We start from the raw sequence: 16,980 nt of genomic DNA on the forward strand, positions 1-16,980 counted from the left end.
ACTGATGCTGGTATTTGTAACGTGATCGTGCTCCTACTCACTTGCAGCTGAGTCTTCCCACAGAGACAAGTCCTCAGTGCACTAACTCCTGTATCGGACCTGTATCAGTCCTGTATCAGTTCAAGAAAAACTTGAGTAAAATTTGAATAAAACCACACAGATGGAGATAGATGCAGGAGCACAGACAGGGAAATGATTTGGCCCGATTTTGTGTGAAGTTCTGTAGCAGAACAAGAACTAGAGCTCAGGTCTCTCATATCCCAATCCAGTGCTCTCTCCTTGTTGCTTGTTTGTAGCTGTAGATAGATCATAGTATAGGACTGATTCGCATTATTATGCATTAGGATGAAACATGAGGATGTGTGTAGTACTTTATGTCATTAGCAGCAAGTAAAGAGCTTTGTCATTGCTACTGACAGTATCATCTGTGCTGATATTTTTTTGTCTCCATTGAAATATTTTTATCATTATTAAAATTGAAGGGGATTATTAACGATTTCAGCAACTGTCCAGTGGCTGATTCGCATTTCTCCCAAATACCTCAGGAAAATGGCTTTAAGGACCAGACATCCAGCCCAGTTCTCAGCACATTAATAGAATATATATAGTTTGCTGGGACAGAGAGGAAAACCAATGTATCAGCAGTTCTACTGAATGTTCCTCTCTCTTCCCAGACCAGTGTCTCTTTTATTGCCTGTTGTAACCTGCATCAGACTGCACAGTTAACTGCTATGGAAATGAAGTCTTTCTGAAGGTAGTTGTGGGTTTTCACCCTGCTGAATTCTGCCTCCTCTTGGTCCAGGGAATTGCACTGTCCTCCTCTGTGGGGTTTCCCACAGGGGACGTGTAGGGGTGGGATGTGAGGCAGTTTGACACATGCTGCTAAGAACACAGCTCAGTCGTGTGTGCTGTAACCAAGCCAAACAAGAGTGTTACAAAGCCACGAGCGTTATGTAGATGTTACAAAAACAGAGGGCAAACCTCCTGTGAATTCCTTGCTGTGCAGACAGTGAAATCACCCTGCTACCAACCATCACTGCTCTGATGCTCTTAAAATTGCCTTCAAAATATGGCCTGTGGTAGTATGGTTGTCAGGAGTGTGGCAGTTGCAGGCCTCCCATGGTACTCTGAGTAAAGCAAAACATGGCTGAGCTCTCACATTCGTTTTAGGGGAAAGCGCCAGTAACTGGAGTTCCTGCCAGTGGCACCTGCTGGGCTGTGGTGCATTAACCTGCTGAGCATTAACCAGCTCCATGTGACCTTTGGAGGAAAAGGATGGGTAGGATTTCTATCACGTATGAGTGCTACTCCACTACAGCTTTGAATGGCGCTTTACAAAATAGATAATGATGTCTTATTGCTCTAGAGAGTTTCCAAACTAAATTAAGAAGAGAATGATGGAAGAGATGACCACACAATGAGGTGCAGATACTGGTAAGAGGGATAATGAGGAGAAGGACAATATGATTATGTCTCTTCAAAGCGAACACCTCTGGGCAGCTACTTTTGGGGACAGAGTTTAACAGGATGATGGGAAAGACATGACTCAAAGACAGCATCTAAGTCTGCTCCCAAGAGCAGACCTGTCCACTATGAACGCTCCTAAATCTCAGACCTGTGCAAAGAGGTTGCCTCAACCCAAGCTCAGGAGCTCTCAAGAAGGGAGAAGGTCAAACATGTATGGTGGCTTAGCATGAGGCCGTGCTCTCATTCCTAGGGGCTGAAAGGATGGGGTGGGCCAAGCCCAGGAGAGCCCAAGTCAGAGGGCTTTCGCTCTTTGCAAGCACAAGAGGTAAGCTTTGAACCTCCAGTAACATGCATCTCCATGCATCTGCTCAATCTTATTACCATTGCAAGTTTTAAACCTAATGTGAGAGGAAGAATTGGAGAAGGTTAAAATAACCTCCTGCTCCTGTTATAGTTGTTGCAGTTGCTTGAAGGGCTGGTCTGAATGGCAGCCACAGAGGAACATGAGAGGATGTGAATTTTTTGTTGTTCAGATGTTTTTCATCCCTATGTGGATGCTTGTAGTGACCAATAGCAGAGAGTAACCAACCAAAAAGGGGTCCTATGAAAGAAAAAGATTAGACAAGTGATGGAGGAGGGGATTCCTGATGAGTAACTTCAGCTGAGTAAAGAGGGCCTACAGGAAATGCAAGGTGGTAGGAGCAGCTGGGATGGCTGTGGGAGGCATCCAGAGAATCAGGATCTGTTTTTTTTTTTTTTTTTAGGCATAAGGAATCAAAGAAGATATTTTAGGAGTGTGTGCATGGGATTTAGTGCTGCAAATGGGGAATGATTTCTGCAACACAGCACTGAGCAATGTGTAATGCAGGTTCCAGCTGGAGCCTGGAGAGAATGAGGTTACCCACAGAGAGGAGATGGGTAACAAAGCCTTTTTTTTTGGGGGGGGGGAAGGGAACTAAGAAGAAGATTTCTGAGGAGTTTAATTATGGCTAGATTCTTAAGTGATGCAAAACCTTTTTCACCAAACTTGTTGGGGTCATGCTCATTTACACCTGCTGAAAGTCTGGCTCAGCATGCCTGGTGATGTGCAAAGCTATTCTGCTTTGTGCCCAGGGGTCAAAACGACATGTAGGCAGGCCGAGATGGGTGGGCAGAGCAGCAGTCCTCACTGCACCACCCAACTGAGCTCTGCTTTGTTTTTCTTGGCCTTAGGTCTGGGACCTGGGCCAATGCCAATTAAATTGGTGAGGGCACAGGCAAGGTTAACGATAAAGTTAATCTCCCATTGCTGATTGGTGAGGGAACCTCACAACTTGTAGCTTTTGCCAGTTTACAGTCAACAGAAAAGCGAAGCAGAAGGTGTCCTCCTTATTTCCAGGTTGGGTCATATCAGAGTAGGAAGATTACCTGCCAGTATCGCCCCTTTCACTGATACATTACAAGGACAGCAATTCGCTTATAAAGAAAAGGGTGTTACCTAAGCATCCATGGAAAACTGTAAGCCAGTTTCAGTGCAATTACTTTAATCAGTGAAACTGCTTGCTTTTGCTCTTCATTTTATTTTTCGTTTCCCCAGTCCCACTTTCTCTTGGCTGGCACGAAAAAGTGGGGCATCATGGGATGAACAGCATGAATCACAGCTTGAGAATCCCCAGACCAGAGTGATTGCTTTAACTCTGCAACCAGAAAAAGTGGAAAGAAAATATAGGATCAAAGCAGATTTTTTAGCAGGTGTGATCTCTCTCAGAACAAGTTCTTTAGGGCCTTAGATGATGGGGATACCTGAAGAAAGGCTGCCTTTCTAACCCAATTTACAAACCAGGAGGCAGTACCCTTGCCAAGAGATGGCCACATATTTTGCAACCTGCACCCCCAGATTCCAGTGCTAGAGTTTAATATGGCTGATTTCTTACTTCCTCAAACAGGCTCCTGGCAAAATCAATCTTGTTCCTTTAACATGTGTGAGCCTCTCGTGTTCACCAAATCAAATGGAAGACAGGGGTAAAAATGAAACCTAGCTACAAATGTGCATGTACTTCAGAGCTGCACTCCCCAGTGCCCTGATGTTCTGCCACCCATAACAGGACATACATATTTTAATTGGACCTGCAAATGCAGATCTTGGGAGAAATTACAGGAATTGGGCTATCTTTTTGCATCAGCTAAAAGGAAAGAAATTGTCCTTGTGTGCTGCATGAAAATATCTCCTTTTTGCAGCCTGTCCTATAAAATGGAAATGGGTAAATGCTCCTCACTGGCCTGTTCCTCCTTCCAGATACAGATATATATAAAAAGAATGTAAATCACCAAGAAATACTTTGACAGCTGGCACCTGATTCTTTCCCGAGGGCCCTGATGGTCACTCTTCAGCAGCTCTTTGCTGATTCATGAAGATTGCTAAGAGAAAACGTGTGTGACTTATCTTTTATAGAATGTAATAAAAAGAGGGAAGTGCCCTGTGTGGCTAGAACTGCAGTTCTGTGGTCTGTCTCTGAGATGCTCCATTAGCCTGCTGCTGGCAGTGATGACACAAAAATTGGAGATCCCCGATTGTACCATTAGCATGAACAGATTGAAAAAGCAAACTGGAATAAAATGGGGAGCCTGTGCTTTTTTTGTGCTTGTATGAAAACTCAGTGGAGAGAGGAAGGATGATTCTGTTTCCTCACATGTTGGCACAGGCTGCACAAAAACACAGCTCTGCTTTTGTTAGGGTTTGTCCATATTGTATTAGATCTAGATTTACTTCTTAAACTGCAGCCTTTGGAGCATCCTTCACTGGCTATGTTTTTGGCTAGGCCATTTGATATTTGCAACTGACCAGACTGTTCATCATGGCCTCTCATCTGCTTATTTTAAAACGGTGGCTGTTGACATCTCTGTCAGTATTGCCTCTGGCCTTAGAGAAGGGTCTTTCCTTCACCATAAACAATAATGGCCTGACAAAAAGTCTTTCTGTGCAGAAAGATGGATTACGTTCTTATTTTGAAATGCGGTCTAAATGGTGCTGATGTACTGAAATGTAACAGCTAATATAAGCGGACGAGTCAATTTACAGCTTTCATACTACATTTTAAGAAACAAAACAAGCAGACAAGACAGCACAATAAATCTGCCTGGTGTCCCAGTCTGGTTGATGTTAATTGGACACAGTTGTATCAGATAACTGGATGATGCAGCTTTCTAAACAACAGGAAATGCACATATTTTGTCAAGAACATGAATTTGTCCAAAGAATGGGGGACAGACTTAAACAATATATTCTTCTAAACAAAGGTCGGTAGGCCAATGAAGAAGCATAGATGTATATGTACACAATACAAAGTTCATATTATAATAATAGTCCTGCTGATATTAGAAAAACAATTATATTATTCAGGATTCAAGGGACCAACAAAGAAAATAAGTATTATTCATGGATAAATTATTTTAGAAAAATAGGAATTTATAATTTAACTATCACAATTAACTGTATAAAATATATGGATTCTTTTCTGTAAGAGTAAAACACTGCTTTAAGATACAAGTTTTAATATGAAACAAAACATAAACTAGGAGTCTAGTAAGTATGTCTGGAGACACTGGGATTTTGGCAGAGTGTAACTCCTAGAATAGTGTGAATGTTTATTTTCTGTTTATGTGTCTTCACATAAAACTGGGTAAAACATGTAGGTTTCAAATGAAAGCAGAATAAAAAAAACCATGGAGCTATTGAAATAGGTTTACATCTTATTTCATATTTAGGAATACATATATATGTATATACACATATGCATGTGTGTATGCACACACACACACACCATATATATGAAAAAAATGTTCATTTTATATATATAGGTATGTATACTTTATACACACAGGCTTAAATGAAAGCAATGGACATTTAAGTCAGATATTAGCAAAACTTTCTAACAGTAACATCTTTCTAATAGTAATGCAGAGCACTAGGATCACTCAAGAAGGATGTAGAGTTTCCATCACTACAGGATTTTAAGAACAAGCTAGATAAATATGTAAGGTGTGACATAAGTATTGCTGATCCCGCCTTGGGGCAGGGGAATGATTAAGGATGATTAAGGATGATTAAGGGACTGGAGTATCTCTCATATGAGGAGAGGCTGAGAGAGCTGGGACTGTTCAGCCTGGAGGGGGGGGGGTGGAGGGGGTAGGACCTTATCAATGTTTATAAATATTTGATAGGAAGGTGTCAAGAGGATGGGGCCAGACTCTTTTCGGTGGTGCCAGTGACAGGGTGAAAGGCAACAGGCACAAACTGAAACACAGGAAATTCCACTTGAATGTAAGAAAGCACATCTTCACTATGAGGGTGGTTGAACACTGGAGCAGGTTGCCCAGAGAGGTTGTCCATCCTTGGAGATACTTAAAACCCGCCTGGACGCCATCCTGTGCAATGTGCTCTAGGTGACCCTGCTTGAGCAGGGGGGTTGGACCAGATGATCTCCGGAAGTGCCTTCCAACCCCAGCTATTCTGTGATTTTGTGAATGGACTAGGTGTCCTCTTAAGGTCTCTGTCAGCCCTATTTTCTAAGATTCTAGGATATAGCCGAAGGATAGCTTAGGTGTACATACATGTACATCTGATGAAGTGAAAGAAAAATAGTCTATGATTTGCAGCTGCAGAGATTTACAGCTGAGCATGGAAGACAGCTCACCTACAAGAACAGGGAACACAGGCTTGTTGGTAGTCCCCAACATAGTATTCAAGCTGTATAGACAGGGCTGATCAGCCTGTTTCTCCCCAATTACTGCTTCACGTTCTGACTTATGTCCAATTTATAGCCTTTGGCTAGGCTTCGTGTCTCTAAAGCTGTTAGTAAAGACAATTATATAAATATAAATTACAGATGTACAGCTTTGGGACAGCACACTTTGACTCAGAATTGTCTTCATACTGCTCTGTCACGTTCTTCCACCTGTATCTAGATTGCATATTGAGTCATATTGACAGTGTAGTTGGCTATAAAGTGAGAGACCTTCAGCAAGGACATAAAAAAACCCCTCTTACTTTTTCTCCTGCCTTTGAGAATGCCTGTATGAATTGGTATCATGTTGACTAGGTTTTAGACAAAATTGTGGAGTTTCTGCATCATTTACAGGATGCAGCACAGACTATTGGAGGAAGTATGGATCAAGGGCTGCAAGCTCCAGAAATCTGGTTATACCACTTCTCTTGGCTGGTCACAGTTAATTCTCTGTTAATTGCTCCATGGCTCAGTTTCCCCATGTTTAAAACTCAAATGAGAAAGGTTGGCTGCCTCCTACAGGGAGTGGAATGAGCATATTTAACCAGCAATTTAACAGCACGCAGGAAACAGTATAATATACCAATGTGGAGTTTTACAGTATTCAGATCAGAGAACCCTTATTCAAAAGACCATTCCTATTAACATTCCCTTTGTTATGTTTTATTAATTAAGTGTTAAAATGAGCCAAGTAATACAATAAAAAAGTAAAGGGGAAGTGAGTTTAACTGCTTCCCATAAAAATAGAGATGCCATATGATCATTGTCAGGGCCCTGCCCTAGCACTCCTTTCTCAATGTACCACACAGTTGTACCAGGCCTGTGCTTGATAAGGGAGTTTGGATGTACCTCCATGCTGTGTTGAGCTTCTGCTGTCTTTCCTGTCTGTCACTGACATGTCTTTCTCATGCCTCGCTGTCAGTACCCATGAATGAAGTCAGGGACTGGCTACAATTGGAAAATAAAAAAGAAGAGGATCAGTTAAAATCTTTAAATAGCAAACCAACCAACCAACCAACCAAAACAAAATAGCTACATTGCTCTTAAGCAGAGTATTGGCCATTTGTACATCCCCAATTAAATGTGATCACTAAAAATGTACCACAGACATATTTTAATAGCCCTTAAAAATGTCCTGTTACTTGTTTACCCCATGCTGCCAGGTGGAAAATATGCAGGGAGGTAGCTGAAGATTTCTGAGGACTTTATTGGGATAAGACAAAAGTCCGTTTGGTTTTATTTTTAAGTAATAAAGCTACCATGACAAAACAAGGAAGGTACAATGCTGAAAGAAACCTATTGCAGTAAGTCACAGGTGTACATCTTATGAGCAGGTGAAACACATACAGCATTTGATGGAGAGCACTTATATGGAGCACATTTTCACTTTAGCAGAAGCATTAAATATTTAAGCAGGTGTGTGTTGAAAGTAAGAAAACATCAGGGTCCTTTTTCTTTTATGTGCTTTTCACAGGAGTGGCTTGATTTTCTGATTGTTCCTGATGTTCCTGAGATAAAAACAAAGCAAGGAATTCCTTATTGTACAATCTGTACTTGACCTTTGTATGGTTTTTTTTTGTTTTTGCTTTCTACAAAAGCTACATTCCAAACAGCACTTTTCACTCATGAATATAGAATTACATTATTACTGTAAATGTAACTTGTTATCTTACATTTTAATCAAGGAGCTGGTGTTCTACATGGGTAAGTGCCCATCAGTGTTAGACAACACACAATTAAAACAGAATGACAAAACCTGATTTTCTAAGGCAAATGTTTAAAATGGCATATATGCCTTTTCTGGACCAAAACCCCTTATCAATCCGTACACTGGCTTTCCTAGCAAACACGAACATGCAGACCTTGGCAGTATGAATCATCAGCTTGCCTCTGATCAGAATTCAGGGTATGTTCTGGTTTGTGTATAATACTAATTGAGTTTGGCTTTGCACCTGAAAACACACACTTTATTTTGACTGCATGGGAATATCATATGAGGAGAGACTCTTTTATATTTCATTGAAATTTACTATAATGTTTGAGCAAATCATTAAGAATATTTTTTCCTCAAGGCTGCTGCAAGCATACATTTTGGTTTATGGGAAATATATGTTATTCCTAAGACTAAAAGCAGTTTTCATTATTCTGTAATATTTATGTCACCGTAGTACTTAAAGTACTCTTGCTGTTTCTGTAAAATTCTTCCAAAATTTGCTAAATTATAATAATCTTGGAAGTCACTATTTGCACATGCTTAGCAGATGGCTCCTAGGAGATGGCTGCTAAAACCACACTGCATTTAGCATGCTCAGACTGGGGCTTTGCAATTGCTTTTTTTGGAAGCCAGGGGCTGCTCTGGTCCCTGGCAATTCTACTAAGTTCACGGAAATTGTTTTGCTGTTCTTTCCTATGCGTTCATCTCTGGTATCATGGAAGGTGAATTAGTCCAACTGGACTGGAGAGGAACAAAGGTGCATGGAGACAGAGATGTCTGAGAACTGATGGGGAATAATGGCGCAGAGGGGAATGGGGACCAACTGGTGGGATATAACAAGAGACAGAGTGAATCCCAGGCTTGGGGTGAGTGGATGATGAGTGGAAAGAGATGGGTCCGTAACCACTTGCATGCATCCTTCTCTATGTATTGCTGGGTCTCTCTTCTGCTGCCACAGAAGAGTAACAACAGTCACAGTAAAGGGAGTGTTTCATCCTTCCCCAGTGAGGGGTAACTTTTCCTTTTGGTTTGAGAGGTAGAAGTCCGTATGTTAGGAGTTCAGACCTGCAGACAGGCCCTCTAAGATGATATTGTGTGCAGGAATTCCTGCAAGGGAGGGGAAGCCATTAGCTGTAAAAACATACATCCCTCTCCCCACTCCTGAATTTACTTATGGCTGTATATTTAAAGACCATTCAGGTTGTTGAGTCAAGCACTGAAATGTTCAGAAACACCTAATTCAGGATGTCAATACAACCTTAATTTGGTCTGAGTGCACACACACATTTTACTCACATGGTAGCATGTTAGTCTTTTTTTAGGACTGACCCCTTCCTTATTAGGTGTCCACGATCAACAGAAATTTGGGAAGGAGTCAGAGTTGCAGACTCAATGAGTTTATTCCCTAGAGACCAGACCCTGTGTCATTTGCTGCAGATCCTGGAAGGAAGCTGTGACAGAACAAAACAGAGGCTATTAGGAAAAAAAAAAAAGGATGAAAGATTTGTGAGTTACGTGAGTTATTTTGCTCTATATACCCTCTTGCAAATTAGATTTTGTCCCTTCCTCTTACTACTACGTCTCACTGCATCAGGACTCTGATATTTGAGTATTGGGAAGCAGAATTTTGTTTGGATGAAGGGATGGGAGGAAAATACTTGAATGGGGAAGAGCTGCAGCAGGAAGGGGAACTCAGCCTTGGCTTCTGAAATTTGTTATCTGTCTTTGTGTCAGGGCAGGGGCATCTTCTAAGAAAAGAGAAAATCAAGATAAGTAACACTAATTCCTAGGTCACTGATCTGTAGCCAGAGGTCCAGCTGGCTTCAAATGGCCTGGATAGCAGTGAAACCGGCTCCAGCCTGAGATGGAAAGAAAGGAAGCAGGATATAAATGTTTGCCAGGGTTTTGGCACAGTCAGCTCAGATGTGAGGAAAAAAAAGTAATTAAAAAGGGAAACCCTTCAGTAAGGGGCAAGTCAGGGCTGAGGGAGATCGGTAAGCTTCACTGTCCCTTGGCAAAGCTGCTTTCTCACTTCTGCCCATTTACCATTGCTGAGGCTCTGCTGCTTTTAGCAGTCACTGGGGATGCCACCAGCCCATTGATGCATCAGCAGCCATAGGCTGTAAATATAGATGATTACTGGGGAAAAAAAAGCAAACTACTGCTTGTAAAGAAAGCAGTGCCTTCCCCGTACAGTGACTGCAGTGCTGAGGATTCCCCTTGCCTCATGTTCTTGGAAAGAGCCTGCAAAGGAGAGCACTGACGCGGGAGCGACGATTCCACTCATGTCCTCCTGCTGTTTTAAGCTAAGTGTCCCCATTTTTTGCCCACTTCTAGCCATCCCTTCTGGCTGCCACTGAAGTCTAACACAGATACAGAAAGCGTTGTTGCATCCCTACCCTGACACTTGATTTTTCCTATCAGATCCTGAGTCTTCTCCTCTTCATTGTTCTCCTCTGTCCCGCGCACCGTTTCTCTCTCCCCCTGCCCACCCGTCCTCCCGGTGCCGCTTGTGCCGCCTGGCCCAAGGTGGCCATGATGCGCCATCGCTGTTGAGGTTGCGGCCCTGTCACCTCCCCGCAGAAAGCGGGGAGCCCCCGGCCCTGCCAGCCGCCCTCCTTCCCCCCACGCTCCCGCCGGCGCGGCTGCAAGGGCACGGGCGGATGCTCCCTTTTTGGGGGGCAGAGGAAAAGGACAAGGAAAGGGCACGTGCAGGGCAAGGAAAGGCCCTCAGCAAAGACCTCCCTTCGCCCCTCACCGCCGGGAAGGCCCCTGCGGGCAGCGCGGCGCGGCGCGGCCTCCTCCCGCCCCGGTGGGGGGGCTCCGGGCGGCCGACATAGGCGCTGCCACCCCCGGCGGCCCTCGCCCCGCGGCGGCGGCCACGGGGCGGCGGAGTGGCGCAGCGCTCCCGCGGGCGCGGCGGGGCCGGTGCCGAGGCTGGAGCCGGGGCCGGGGCTGCCCGGCGCACGGACCCGGAGCGGGGCCCGTTGAGAACGGCCATGATGAGGGGCCGGGCCGCCATTTCGCGGCCGTGGGGCGGCGAGGGGGGCGCGAGTCCTCTCCGAGGCGTCTCTGTCCCCCATGGGGTTTCCCTGGACACCGCTCCGCCAGGCCGCCCCGGGCAGCCTGCGGGTTTCGCCCCACTGCCCGGGGAGGCTTGGCTGCTCGCGCGGGCCGGCCGGCCGCGCGTCCTCCCTGGCGCCGGGGCTCGACACCCACCTCACACCTCTGGGCACTGTGGTTATTCCCCACAGCGGCGGCGAAGAGGAGTGCTCGCCRGGCCAGTGGGCGACGCTTTCCTGCCCTCTCACAGTTCCCAGGTGTGGGCCGTGACCAAGCTTAGCCTCTCTGGGAGGCTGCTTTGTGAGCGCAGCTGTGGGACTTCTTGTATCGTTTTGGGAGAACGAGTCAAACTCTCTGAATTGGACGTTTCGGCTACTTAGATGAAAAAAGATGTGTTATTTACTGGTGTTAAGCTGCATTAAGTACGTGGGTGGTACCAAGCCAGTATAACAAATATGAAACAATGCAAGCAAAATATTTCTGCCCAAATGAAATTGTCAGGCTCCCTTGTTCTTCTTTTCCTCCCCTTCCAGATACAGGTGGACACAGCTGCAGGGGAGGAAGGCAAACCCACAGCCACGGACAAGCAAGGCAGTAGGCTTCAGCAGCAAGGGATTGCTCTGGTACGGCGCTGAAGTGTAGGAAGTCAAAGCATCTCTGAGCAGCAGCAGCAGCAGCAGAAGCAGACGGGTGTCTCAGAGCAAGTGTCAGAGTGTCTTGGCAACAGTACAAGATGTCTGCAACTTTCTTTCACTTATGCAGAAAACACGTCATGTAGGCAGTGCAGTGGTGCGTGAACACAGCAGTGTAGGCTTGGTTTTGAAAAATTTGCATCGAGAGCAAAGGCTTGTTTGGCTGGCGTAGGGAGACAGACTGAAAATTTTGTGACAGAGGCTATGGCATTTCTCTCTCTGGCCATTAATTGGTTGTTACAAATCTGCAGTGCAGTCATGGKTTTTTTTTTTTCCCCTCCTTTCCTCTCCTTCAAATTATTTATTCTAATAGTAATACTAGTTTTAAGTGGTATAGAACATGAACTAGTTTCTTTGGTAACTGAGTCAGTTAAACACCCACACAAAGTTAGAATGTGTTAGGTGCAGACATTATCCCCTTTAGAAAAGATGTGGGTTTTGAAAACCGCAGCAGTAGGGCAACAGTATATGTTCTCAGGGAGTTGTTCCAAAAAAAGTTTCATGTACCATATGTAGATTTATATCTAAGTCCTGATCTTTTGTTTATACACACATATGGAACTTGAATATATTAGCTCTATATTGATTTCTCCAATGGCTTAAGGATTATATACTTTTTTTCTCTTCTCAGTGTTTCATCCTTCCCTCTTTCCCCCTCATTTTTCCCCAAATATAGAGAATAGGTGACTGTGAAACAGCATGCAGTAGGAATACAGAACAGGTGAATAAGCTTGCAAATGCATGCTGCATTGCTTCATGCTTTATTTGGTGGAAATAAAAATTTGCACTGTTTAATCTGTCCCCTGAAATTATATATGGGAATTGCAAAGGCTTTTGTAGATAGCTTCTTTTTAAAAGTGGTCTAAATATAAATGTGACCTTTGTGATCTTGGTAGTTTTTTGAAAGCAAGTGTGTGCATGTATGATTAAAATTGTTTTCAGAGTATGAATTGTAACAACGAATCTGACTAATAATCCTTGTCATGTTGTCTTGATCACAATCGGTAGTTTAGTCTGTAACAGAAGCTTGGAGACTTATATAGCACTTTCTCTAGTGACACATCAACCCCACCAAAATTAAAACATTAACATTTTTAAACATATTTGTCTTGTTTCTGTATATGAAGCAAGATTGGACTAGCACCTGAGAACTGAAAGATGACCATAAACAGACACTGAGCCTGAAAAGGCTATTTCATTTTTCTGTTTGAATGAAGTTAAAAAGGAGACCAAAAGAATAAATAGGGAAGTGTGAATTAGAAGGTTTTACATTCTTTGCTTTCTTATTCTGATCATCAGTCATAAAAGAGTTAGGTATGTTTTTAGTTAAATATGTTTCTTATGCTAATGCTGTGCCTTTTAATTGCAATGCTTCCAGAGTGGGAAAAGCCTGACACAAATACAGAGAGCACCTGAAAGTACTCTTATGCAGTACTTGTTATTTCGTAACACCCCTTCCTGCACTACAACAAAGTACATAGCATACTGTGAAATTCTGCACCAGAAAGCTGGAAAGGATGTGTAACATTTCCCAGTTTACAGAAGCCTGATGAAGACTGATCTGGGTGATAGGTAATAAACACTTTTTATAGCACTGCATAGTTAAAATTTAATCCATTATAAATGTCAATGAAAACATTAGTTGGAAAAAATACTTGACTTGAAGAAAACAAAAACGTATTTCTGTCCTCCTTTGGGTCACTTATATCATCCTGTGGTCACATCACTTTCTTAATCCTGCAGGGAACATTTCCCTCCAGGCTTCTGCACATTCTGCTGTCTCCTCCTGGTGCCAGACACAGTATTTTCTGCAGCATCTTTCTCAGGCGCTTCCTGTCTCTTATTGCCATAGAGACAGTATGTGCCTGTTAGAGACACCACAGAGATATGCTCACTCAAAACCAGGGATGGATGGAGAAGGCAGCCCATGTGCAGACCTGTAAGCTTAAAGTGCTGTGGAGAGGATTTTGCAGCAAGGCCCCGATCTGTATGGCTGTTTCAGTACAGAAGGGCAACAGGCTCCAGAAATCCTCAGTAGGGGAAATGATCTCATGAAAGACAAGCAAAAGGCCTAAGAAATGCATTTCCAATGCTCTGGGTCATCTGAACCAAGCTCTAAAGCTATTTGTGTTAAAGATGACGCACAGCATTATTCCATATTCTCAATAATAACAAAAACGCTGTATATAACAGGAAGGGTGTTTTATAATAGAAGAACTAAGCAAGGGTTCAAAACAGCCTTGATTCCCCCCTGTGGCACAGTGTTTTTGAGTGGTCCTGGCCAAATTATTTCTCTGCCTTAGTTTCTTCTCTGCAGAATATGGGTATTATTTTCTCTTCCCCCTTGTGTGGGCTAAGTAGGAGCCTATAGCCATCACCCAACCTAATCTTGGTATACATACACACTCTCCACTCATGTTTTCTCTAACACAGACCTTTTGGGAGCCCTTGAGCAATGAAGAAAGCTCAAGCGTGTTTGGTGCCTTACCGTGTGAATGTGGTTTCTTGCATGCATTTTGGACAGACTGGCTCCATCCAGGGCCAAGTGCCTCACTGCATGGCCCATGAGTGGGTATCTTGAGTCTGGCTTGTGTTAAGCAGTATTGGCACATTGAATCTAAGCTACAGATGGAGTAACAGCCAACAGTGTGGGTACAAAATGCATGGTGACAATATTCACTGTGTGTAAGCCTATGCTTGGGTCCAAACTGGTACTAGCACACCTATTGTAAGAGGAGTGTATATGGGTTACTCATATTATGAGTAGCAGCTGTAGGGCAGAATGTTGTTTCTGCTGAGCTGGAGGTACGTGTTTCCCCCTCACCATCATCTCCCATGCTTGCAGGTAGTGGGTAGTTAAGAAGCAGGGAGTGGACTAAATTGTGCCTCCCCTTTTCCACAGCTAGCCAGTGCACCGGAGAAACTGGGGCAACACACTGCATCAGGAACAAACCCAGAACATGAAGCATGTCTACATGCAGGCACTTGGTGCAAAGACCCTGGGCCCTGTCCTGGCCAAGCTGGCACAGCCACATTGCGTGCTGTGATGGGATATTGGCTTGGCTCCCCAGGATGGGGGGGTGGTAAGATAAGGAACAGCAGAATGGCACGATGGCGTTCACAAACCCACACTTGGGCTAATAAAGCTGACTCTTAGTGGGGCTAATTAGCTTCTGTATGGCAACACGTGGAAAAATGAGGTGTAGTTCTGCAGCTAGCATAGTGGTCTCTATACTGAGCACAGTCCCATGCAGACCTGCTCTGATTTCACAGTCTCCTTGGGAGAATCCTTTTGCTCGTGGTGCAGTGGTAAAGCCACAAGCACAAGGGATGCAGCTGCCAGTAAGGAGTTGAGTATAAAGGTGGTATGCATCATTGCTGTTGTTCCTATAATGATAGCTAAAAATAGTAAAGGCCAGCATTTACATATACAGTTTCTTATTGGTGATGCAACACTTCCACCCCAGCTTAGCCCTGTTTTCGTGTTCTTTCTTCTCTCTCTCTCTCTCTTCATGACGTAACTGAAACTCTGCATACAGCTCTCATATAAAAAAGCTCCAGTGTGAGCATTTTTTACTTTTGGGTTTATGTGTATATGTTTACACTCACTTACTTACTCAGCCCACAGCCATTGTCTGCACCTCGCACAGAAGTGATGGAGAACGTGGCTCAGCTACCTGCAGCATGTGGAAATCCTTCTGCACATTTGGTCACTGGGTCAGGCCTGGGTTTCCTTTTATTTGGGGCCCTCCAGCATGTAGGTTGCCAGACAAACAACACTGGCTCTGAAGTAGAAATGCCTAGTGTAGCAAAGACCTTATAAGAGCTTTACATTGCTTTCATCAAAATTTGGATTAAGCTCATAATAATGGCCTTCATGTGCTGCAAATACATTAACATACTTTCTCTGAGACAGAGCCTGGTTTCATTACCCTGGTTCCTGTGGCACACAGAATTATTGCCTACCAGAGAAGTGTTAAGTGAAAAGTCGCCAGGGGATTTTCACCTCCCTTTCTTGCATGGTTTTGCTAAACTGAGCTGGAGAAGAGGAGCTCCCACCACCCTGCTAGGAAGCCTTAAAGAGGAATCTGGTTTGTGCTCTGTTTTTTAAGTTGTTCTCAATAAGGAGGGAAGAACAGCAGCTGTTGACCATTGTTTTGCTCCATCTTTTTCTGCTATGAAGATCTGACTTTCCGCTGCTCATTCCCAACACTTCTAAGTGCCTTTGTGGAAAACCCTGGGAGCTTTCCTGGCAAGGCCCAGGGAAAGTCACCTGATGTGAGTCTCTTACTCTCCTCTTTCCTTGTGTGCTCCAGACACATCTCCAGTGCGGTTTTACTGTACATACATTGCTTACAAGAACCAACTGTAACATTAGTCACTTTTACTTTTTGAGGTCATTTTATTCCTTGTCTTCCAGCTTTTGCTGCCTGTGCAGGCAAGTGTTTCTTGACCCTTGTGTCTCTTTCTTAACCTGGTCACTCTCATCTTCCCTAAGATTAATTCACTGTACTGCGAACTCTGGTTATTATTGTGTTTATTGCCTAATTTTAATTTATGCAATCCAGTGTCAGCTCAGAATAGGTGTATGTACTCCTCAGCTTGTGTACACATACAGTCGATGGTGAGATGAAAATTGTTTGATGTTGGTATTTTATGATGTTAGATGGGTACATCCTGGAATGTATTTCAGTTGTGTAATGCTGTAGTAGCAGCCAATCATAAGACATTTTCTATATCCAAGATAACACCTGGGACAAAGATACACGGATTTAGGCAGTGATAGATTAAAAACTAATTATAGTGTGATGCTGATGCCACTTTAGATGGTTAAACCTTTAAAATAACATTTGAGGTTTTCAAGCTTCTGTTCACAGCAATATTATCTTGGTCAAGCTGAAGGGCTCCCCTTCCTTTTTATTTTGCATTTTTCCAAGTGCCTCCAAACATACAGGGCACCTGATGTAGAGACGCAAAGGCGCAGGTCCTGCCTGGGGAGAGCCACAGGCAGTGCAGAGGGTCTGGGGCTGGGGGAGAGGATGCAATACGGCACTGTAGCAGGGGCTGGGGCAGGAATGACAGGGAGCTTTTGAGTGTAGGGCATAAGGTACCACACCACCCATGCCTGCCAGATACGGTCCCTGTTCTCACCATGAAAAAGTAACATCTAATCTTTGTGAGAGAAATAAAAAACACAAGTAGGCAAATAGAAGGGAAGGAGGAGAGAAAGGGAGCTGGGGAAAGCAAAGATCATGCAGTTTCTCACTGAAGCATAAATGTA

Source organism: Apteryx rowi, unplaced genomic scaffold (genome assembly GCF_003343035.1).
Source record: "Apteryx rowi isolate R43461 unplaced genomic scaffold, aptRow1 scaffold_403, whole genome shotgun sequence".
In the NCBI taxonomy this organism is placed as follows: Eukaryota; Metazoa; Chordata; class Aves; order Apterygiformes; family Apterygidae; genus Apteryx; species Apteryx rowi.